The sequence below is a fragment of the Oncorhynchus kisutch genome, unplaced genomic scaffold (genome assembly GCF_002021735.2).
Source record: "Oncorhynchus kisutch isolate 150728-3 unplaced genomic scaffold, Okis_V2 scaffold1128, whole genome shotgun sequence".
In the NCBI taxonomy this organism is placed as follows: domain Eukaryota; kingdom Metazoa; phylum Chordata; class Actinopteri; order Salmoniformes; family Salmonidae; genus Oncorhynchus; species Oncorhynchus kisutch.
In genome coordinates this window covers 12501-22500 of record NW_022263073.1, presented here as the reverse complement: position 1 = coordinate 22500, position 10000 = coordinate 12501, and the positions used below count along the sequence as shown (strand labels likewise).

The 10000-nt window shown below is 43.3% G+C and overlaps 1 pseudogene; it reads left to right on the top strand.

Moving 5' to 3' along the window:
* The window catches only part of LOC116364963 (glutamate receptor ionotropic, NMDA 2A-like), a 45839-nt pseudogene that overhangs the window by 35031 nt on the left and 808 nt on the right, over positions 1–10000 (top strand).

The following is a 10000-nucleotide window of genomic DNA, read 5'->3' as shown; positions in this document are numbered from 1 at the left end:
ATACAGTGAGTCAGTACATCACAGTGAGTCAGTACAGTGAGTCAGTACAGTGAGTCAATACTGTACAGTACATTACAGTACAGTACATACAGTACAATACAGTACATTACAGTACAGTGCAGTACATTAGAGTACAGTACATCACAGTACATTACAGTACAGTACAATACAGTACATTAGAGTACAGTACATCACAGTACATTACAGTACAGTACAATACAGTACATTACAGTACAGTGCAGTACATTAGAGTACAGTACATCACAGTACATTACAGTACAGTACATTACAGTACATTACAGTACATTACAGTACAGTACATCACAGTACATTACAGTACATCACAGTACATCACAGTACATTACAGTACATCACAGTACATCACAGTACCATTACAGTACAGTACATTACAGTACATTACAGTACATTACAGTACAGTACATTACAGTACATCACAGTACATTACAGTACATTAGAGTACATTATAGTACAGTACAGTGCAGTACATTACAGTACATCACAGTACATTACAGTACATTACAGTACAGTACATTACAGTACATCACAGTACATTACAGTACAGTACATTACAGTACATTACAGTACATCACAGTACATTACAGTGCATTACAGTGCAGTACATTACAGTACATTACAGTACATTACAGTACAGTACATCACAGTACATTACAGTACATTACAGTACATTACAGTACAGTACATTACAGTACAGTACATTACAGTACATCACAGTACATTACAGTACATTACATTACAGTACAGTACATTACAGTACAGTACAGTACATTACAGTACATTACAGTACAATACAGTACATTACAGTACAGTACATTACAGTACCATTACAGTACATTACAGTACAGTACATTACAGTACATTACAGTACATTACAGTACAGTACATTACAGTACAATACAGTACATTACAGTACAGTACATCACAGTACATTACAGTACATTACAGTACATTACAGTACAGTACATTACAGTACATTACAGTACAGTACATCACAGTGCATTACAGTGCAGTACATTACAGTACAATACAGTACATTACAGTACAGTACATCACAGTACATTACAGTACAGTACATTACAGTACATTACATTACAGTACATTACACTATATTACAGTACATCACAGTACATTACATTACAGTACATTACATTACATTACAGTACATTACAGTACATTACAGTACAGTACATTACAGTACAGTACATTACAGTACATCACAGTACATTACAGTACATTACAGTACATTACAGTACAGTACAGTACGTTACAGTACATTACAGTACATTACATTACAGTACAGTACATTACAGTACAGTACGTTACAGTACATTATATTACAGTACATTACAGTACAGTACAGTACAGTACAGTACAGTACATTGCAGTAGATTACATTACAGTACATTACATTACAGTACATTACAGTGCAGTACATTACAGTACAGTACAGTGCAGTACATTACAGTACAGTACAGTGCAGTACATTACAGTACATTACAGTGCAGTACATTACAGTACAGTACAGTGCAGTACATTACAGCACAGTACAGTGCAGTACATTACAGTACAGTGCAGTACATTACAGTACAGTACGGTGCAGTACATTACAGTACATTACAGTGCAGTACATTACAGTACAGTACAGTGCAGTACATTACAGTACAGTACAGTGCAGTACATTACGGTACAGTACAGTAGATTACAGTACAGTACATTACAGTACAGTATATTACAGTATAGTAGATTGCAGTACAGTGCAGTACATTACAGTACATTACAGTCCAGTCCAGTAGATTACAGTACAGTAGATTACAGTACAGTATATTACAGTACAGTAGATTGCAGTACAGTACAGTGCAGTGTATTACAGTACAGTACAGTACAGTACAGTGTATTACAGTACATTACAGTACAGTACATTACAGTACTGTACAGTACAGTGCAGTACAGTGAGCCAGTACAGTACAGTACAGTACAGTACAGTACAGTGCAGTACATTACAGTACAGTACAGTACAGTACAGTATATTACAGTACATTACAGTACAGTACATTACAGTACTGTACAGTACAGTGCAGTACAGTGAGCCAGTACAGTACAGTACAGTGAGTCAGTACAGTACAGTACAGTACAGTACAGTGAGTCAGTACAGTACAGCACAGTGAGTCAGTACAGTACAGTGAGTCAGTACAGTACAGTACAGTACAGTGAGTCAGTACAGTACAGTACAGTTAGTCAGTACAGTGAGCCAGTACAGTACATTGAGTCAATACAGTGAGTCAGTACAGTACAGTACAGTGAGTCAGTATGGTACAGTACTGTGAGTCAGTACAGTACAGTACAGTGAGTCAGTACAGTACAGTTAGTCAGTACAGTGAGTCAGTACAGTGAGTCAGTACAGTACAGTTAGGCAGTACAGTGAGTCAGTACAGTGAGTCAGTACAGTACAGTTAGTCAGTACAGTGAGTCAGCACAGTGAGTCAGTACAGTACGGTGAGTCAGTACAGTGAGTCAGTACAGTGCAGTACAGTGAGTCAGTACAGTGAGTCAGTACAGTACGGTGAGTCAGTACAGTGAGTCAGTACAGTGAGTCAGTACAGTGCAGTGCATTGCTCCCATAATACAATACAGAAGACTACATTTAATAATATAGTAATATGTTACACTTTGCCTATCAATCTCCTAAGGACAGTGTGATTATGAATGTTTGTAAACAGCTACCTGCTGTCTGTCTATTCTGCTCCTGTGGAGAGCGAGGACCATTTAAATTAACGAGAGTTAGATCAGCGTCTCTGGGCCGGGGACTGGGGATGGCTAGGAAGGGAGTATAGAAAGAGGAGGAGAGAGGAGGAGGAGAGAGGAGGAGAGGAGAGAGGGGATGGAGACAGACAGACCTATTCTGTTACAGTAGCATCATGGAGACAGACAGACCTATTCTGTTACAGTAGCATCATGGAGAAAGACAGACCTATTCTGTTACAGCAGCATCATGGAGACAGACAGACCTACTCTGTTACAGTAGCATCATGGAGACAGACAGACCTATTCTGTTACAGTACCATCATGGAGACAGATCTATTCTGTTACAGTAGCATCATGGAGACAGACAGACCTACTCTGTTACAGTAGCATCATGGAGACAGACCTATTCTGTTACAGTAGGATCATGGAGTCAGATCTATTCTGTTACAGTAGCATCAGGGAGACAGATCTATTCTGTTACAGTAGCATCATGGAGACAGACAGACCTACTCTGTTACAGTAGCATCATGGAGACAGACCTATTCTGTTACAGTAGGATCATGGAGTCAGATCTATTCTGTTACAGCAGCATCATGGAGACAGACAGACCTACTCTGTTACAGTAGCATCATGGAGACAGACCTACTCTGTTACAGTAGCATCATGGAGACAGACATACCTACTCTGTTACAGTAGCATCAGGGAGACAGACAGACCTACTCTGTTACAGTAGCATCATGGAGACAGACATACCTATTCTGTTACAGTAGCATCATGGAGACAGACAGACCTATTCTGTTACAGTAGCATCATGGAGACAGACAGACAGACCTACTCTGTTACAGTAGCATCATGGAGACAGACCTATTCTGTTACAGTAGCATCATGGAGACAGACAGACCTACTCTGTTACAGTAGCATCATGGAGACAGACCTACTCTGTTACAGTAGCATCATGGAGAAAGACAGACCTATTCTGTTACAGCAGCATCATGGAGACAGACAGACCTACTCTGTTACAGTAGCATCATGGAGAAAGACAGACCTATTCTGTTACAGTAGCATCATGGAGACAGACAGACCTACTCTGTTACAGTAGCATCATGGAGACAGACCTACTCTGTTACAGTAGCATCATGGAGACAGACAGACCTATTCTGTTACAGCAGCATCATGGAGACAGATCTATTCTGTTACAGTAGCATCATGGAGACAGACAGACCTACTCTGTTACAGTAGCATCATGGAGACAGACATACCTACTCTGTTACAGTAGCATCATGGAGACAGACAGACCTACTCTGTTACAGTAGCATCATGGAGACAGACATACCTACTCTGTTACAGTAGCATCATGGAGACAGACAGACCTATTCTGTTACAGTAGCATCATGGAGACAGACAGACCTACTCTGTTACAGTAGCATCATGGAGACAGACCTATTCTGTTACAGTAGAATTTTAAGGGCCATTCTCAGCAGTGTGAGGTAGTTTCAATTTCTCTATCTTTCACCCCCCCCACCATCCCCCTTCTCTCTCTCTTTCTCCCCCCCCCCCACCCCCCTTCTCTCTATCTCCCCCCTTCTCTCTCTCTTTCTCCCCCCCTTCTCTCTATCTTTCACCCCCCAACCACCCCCTTCTCTCTATCTTTCACCCCCCCACCATCCCCCCTTCTCTCTGTCTTTCTCCCCCCAACCACCCCCTTCTCTCTATCTTTCTCCCCCCCCCACCATCCCCCTTCTCTCTGTCTTTCTCCCCCCCACCACCCCCTTCTCTCTATCTTTCTCCTCCCCCACCATCCCCCTTCTCTCTATCTTTCTCCTCCCCCCACCACTCCCCTTCTCTCTCTCTTTCACCCCCCCCCACCATCCCCCTTCTCTCTCTCTTTCTCCCCCCCCACCATCCCCCTTCTCTCTCTCTTTCTCCCCCCCTTCTCTCTATCTTTCTCCTCCCCCCACCACCCCCTTCTCTCTCTCTTTCTCCCCCCCACCATCCCCCTTCTCTCTCTCTTTCACCCCCCCACCACCCCCTTCTCTCTCTCTTTCACCCCCCACCACCCCCTTCTCTCTCTCTTTCACCCCCCACCATCCCCCTTCTCTCTCTCTTTCACCCCCCGCCATCCCCTTCTCTCTCTCTTTCTCCCCCCCCTTCTCTCTCTCTTTCTCCCCCCACCATCCCCCTTCTCCCTTCTCTTCCGAAATCTTCAGCCAATGAAAGATGTCTATATATAAAGAAGTGGTATTAAAGTTTCAGCCAATCACAGATGTCATTATCTTTGCGTTTCCACAGCAACACCACAGAGGCGGGCGGGACCTACATTAAAAAGTGCTGTAAGGGATTCTGCATCGACATCCTGAAGAAGATCGCGAAGTACGTAAAGTTCACCTACGATCTCTACCTGGTTACCAACGGTAAACACGGGAAGAAGATCAACAACGTGTGGAACGGGATGGTGGGAGAGGTGAGTGATTAATAATAATTATAATATGTTATAATATCATACAGGTGATTATTAGTTTAGTCTGTCCTGTCTCATAGTTAAAACAACATTGTAGTTTATGCAGCTAATGGCTAAAGGCTAGTCTCAGCATTATACTGTAGCATCATTTTACTGTGTTTAGCTAATGGCTAAAGGCTAGTCTCAGCATTATACTGTAGCATCATTTTACTGTGTTTCCCTAATGGCTAAAAGGCTAGTCTCAGCAATAGCATCATTTTTCTGTGTTCAGCTAATGGCTAAAGGCTAGTCTCAGCAATATACTGTAGCATCACTTTACTGTGTTTAGCTAATGGCTAAAGGCTAGTCTCAGCAATATACTGTAGCATCATTTTACTGTGTTTAGCTAACGGCTAAAGGCTAGTCTTAGCAATATACTGTGGTATCATTTTACTGTGTTTAGCTAATGGCTAAAGGTAGTCTCAGCATTAAACTGTAGTATCATTTTACTGTGTTCAGCTAACGGCTAAAGGCTAGTCTCAGCATTATACTGTAGCATCATTTTACTGTGTTTAGCTAATGGCTAAAGGCTAGTCTCAGCATTATACTGTAGCATCATTTTACTGTGTTTAGCTAATGGCTAAAGGCTAGTCTCAGCATTATACTGTAGCATCATTTTACTGTGTTTAGCTAACGGCTAAAGGCTAGTCTCAGCAATATACTGTAGTATCATTTTACTGTGTTTAGCTAATGGCTAAAAGGCTAGTCTCAGCAATAGCATAATTTTTCTGTGTTTAGCTAATGGCTAAAAGGCTAGTCTCAGCAATAGCATCATTTTTATGTGTTTAGCTAATGGCTAAAAGGCTAGTCTCAGAAATATACTGTAGTATCATTTTACTGTGTTTAGCTAATGGCTAAAAGGCTAGTCTCAGCAATATACTGTAGTATCATTTTGCTGTGTTTAGCTAATGGTTAAAGGCTAGTCTCAGCAATATACTGTAGCATCATTTTACTGTGTTTAGCTAATGGCTAAAGGCTAGTCTCAGCATTATACTGTAGCATCATTTTACTGTGTTTAGCTAACGGCTAAAGGCTAGTCTCAGCATTATACTGTAGTATCATTTTACTGTGTTTAGCTAATGGCTAAAGGCTAGTCTCAGCATTATACTGTAGCATCATTTTACTGTGTTTAGCTAATGGCTAAAGGCTAGTCCCAGCATTATACTGTAGTATCATTTTACTGTGTTTAGCTAATGGCTAAAGGCTAGTGTCAGCATTATACCGTAGCATAATTTTACTGTGTTTAGCTAATGGCTAAAGGCTAGTCTCAGCAATATACTGTAGCATCATTTTGCTGTGTTTAGCTAATGGCTAAAGGCTAGTCTCAGCAATATACTGTAGCATTATAATATATAGCGGTGACATCCTACTGACGACATCAACAACAACACACTAACACACTAGATTAAAGATTAACCCTGTCTCTCCCTCCTCCACTCCATCTCTCTCCATGTCTTTCTCCCCCCACTCTCCCTCCCTCCTCCCTCTATCATTCCTTCTCTCCTTCCTTCCTTCCCTCCCTCCCTCCATCCCTCCCTCTCCCTCTCTCATTCCCTCCCTCCTCCCTCTATCCTCCCTCTCTCCTTCCCGCCCTCCTCCTTCTCTCCTTCCCACTCTCCTCCCTCTCTCCTTCTCTCTCCTTCCCTCCCTCCCTCCTCCTCTCTCCTTCCCTCTCTTCTCCCTCTCTCCTTCCCTCCCTCCTCCCTCTCTCCTTCCCTCTCTCCTCCCTATCTCCTTCCCTCTCTCCTTCTCTCTCCTTCCCTCTCCTTCCCTCTCTCCTCCCTATGTCCTCCCTATCTCCTCCCTCTCTCCTTCCCTCTCTCCTCCCTATCTCCTCCCTCCCTCCTCCCTCTCTCTCTTTTTCCTTCCCTACATCTTCTCCTCTCTCTCCTTTCCTCCCTCTCCTTCCCTACATCCCTCCCTCCCTCCCAGGTGGTCTATAAGAAAGCTGTCATGGCCGTCGGCTCTCTGACGATCAATGAGGAGCGTTCTGAGGTCATCGATTTCTCCGTCCCGTTCGTGGAAACTGGAATAAGTGTCATGGTCTCCCGTAGCAACGGAACCGTCTCCCCGTCCGCCTTTCTTGGTAACCCTCCCCGTGTTTTGGGGACATTTGGGTTGTCTGTGTGTGTGTGTCTGTGTTGTTTCACCACCTGACAGATTGTGTTTATCAACATCTTTAAAAACAGAACTGTCCCTCTCATATTCTGTCAATACATGCTGCATCTGTTGGCTTCATTAAAACACACAGCACCACTAATAGGACTGATCTACACAGCACCACTAACAGGACTGATCTACACAGCACCACTAAGAGTACTGATCTATACAGCACCACTAACAGTACTGATCTACACAGCACCACTAACAGTATGGAGGGAGACAGTACTGATCTACACAGCACCACTAACAGTACTGATCTATACAGCACCACTAACAGGACTGATCTACACAGCACCACTAACAGTATGGAGGGAGACAGTACTGATCTACACAGCACCACTAACAGGACTGATCTATACAGCACCACTAACAGGACTGATCTATACAGCACCACTAACAGGACTGATCTACACAGCACCACTAACAGGACTGATCTATACAGCACCACTAACAGGACTGATCTATACAGCACCACTAATAGTATTGATCTACACTGCACCACTAACAGGACTGATCTACACAGCACCACTAACAGGACTGATCTATACAGCACCACTAACAGGACTGATCTATACAGCACCACTAACAGTATTGATCTACACAGCACCACTAACAGGACTGATCTACACAGCACCACTAACAGGACTGATCTACACAGCACCACTAACAGGACTGATGACAGAACAGATGACTCTCCCACTTAGGGGGGGCAGTGGAGTGTTTGATGTGTGTCTCTGTGTCTCTGTGTGTATCTAATCTGATGTGTGTCTCTGTGTGTATCTAATCTGATGTGTGTCTCTGTGTCTCTGTGTGTATCTAATCTGATGTGTGTCTCTGTGTGTATCTAATCTGATGTGTGTCTCTGTGTCTCTGTGTGTATCTAATCTGATGTGTGTCTCCGTGTGTATCTAATCTGATGTTTGTCTCTGTGTCTCTGTGTGTATCTAATCTGATGTGTGTCTCCGTGTGTATCTAATCTGATGTGTGTCTCTGTGTCTCTGTGTGTATCTAATCTGATGTGTGTCTCTGTGTGTATCTAATCTGATGTGAGTCTCTGTGTCTCTGTGTGTATCTAATCTGATGTGTGTCTCCGTGTGTATCTAATCTGATGTGTGTCTCTGTGTCTCTGTGTGTATCTAATCTGATGTGTGTCTCCGTGTGTATCTAATCTGATGTGTGTCTCTGTGTCTCTGTGTGTATCTAATCTGATGTGTGTCTCCGTGTGTATCTAATCTGATATGTGTCTCTGTGTCTCTGTGTGTATCTAATCTGATGTGTGTCTCTGTGTGTATCTAATCTGATGTGTGTCTCTGTGTCTCTGTGTGTATCTAATCTGATGTGTGTCTCCGTGTGTATCTAATCTGATGTGTGTCTCTGTGTCTCTGTGTGTATCTAATCTGATGTGTGTCTCTGTGTGTATCTAATCTGATCTGTGTCTCTGTGTCTCTGTGTGTATCTAATCTGATGTGTGTCTCTGTGTGTATCTAATCTGATGTGTATCTAATCTGATGTGTGTCTCTGTGTGTATCTAATCTGATGTTTGTCTATGTTTGTATCTAATCTGATGTGTGTCTCTGTGTGTATCTAATCTGATGTGTGTCTCTGTGTGTATCTAATCTGATGTGTGTCTCTGTGTGTATCTAATCTGATGTGTATCTAATCTGATGTGTGTCTCTGTGTGTATCTAGTCTGATGTGTGTCTCTGTGTGTCTCTAATCTGATGTGTGTCTGTGTGTATCTAATCTGATGTGTGTCTCTGTGTGTATCTAATCTGATGTGTGTCTCTGTGTGTATCTAATCTGTGTGTCTCTGTGTTTATCTAATCTGATGTGTGTCTCTGTGTGTATCTAATCTGATGTTTGTCTATGTTTGTGTGTGTATTCATGTCTCTTCTCTCTGTGTGTTTCAGAGCCGTTCAGTGCTACAGTGTGGATCATGATGTTTGTGATGCTGTTGTTGGTAACAGCGATGGCTGTGTTCATGTTTGAATACATCAGCCCTCTGGGCTTTAACAGGAACCTGGCACAGGGTAGAGGTAGGTACACACACACACACACACGCACACACACACACACACACACACACACACATATTTTTAAGTCTGAATTTACCTTCTCCTTCCTTCCTTCCTTCCTTCCTTCCTTCCTTCCTTCCTTCCTTCCTTCCTTCCTTCCTTCCTTCCTTCCTTCCTTCCTTCCTTCCTTCCTTCCTTCCTTCCTTCCTTCCTTCCTTCCTTCCTTCCTTCCTTCCCTCCCTCCCTCCCTCCCTCCCTCCCTCCCTCCCTCCCTTCCTTCCTTCCTTCCCTCCCTCCCTCCCTCTCTCCCTCCAGACCCCCACGGCCCATCGTTCACTATGGGTAAGGCGGTGTGGCTGCTGTGGGGTCTGGTGTTCAACAACTCTGTCCCGGTTCAGAACCCTAAAGGCACCACCAGTAAGTTCATAGTGTCGGTGTGGGCCTTCTTCGCCGTCATCTTCCTGGCCTCTTACACAGCCAACCTGGCTGCCTTCATGATCCAGGAGGAGTTTGTAGACCAGGTCACGGGACTGTCCGACAACAAG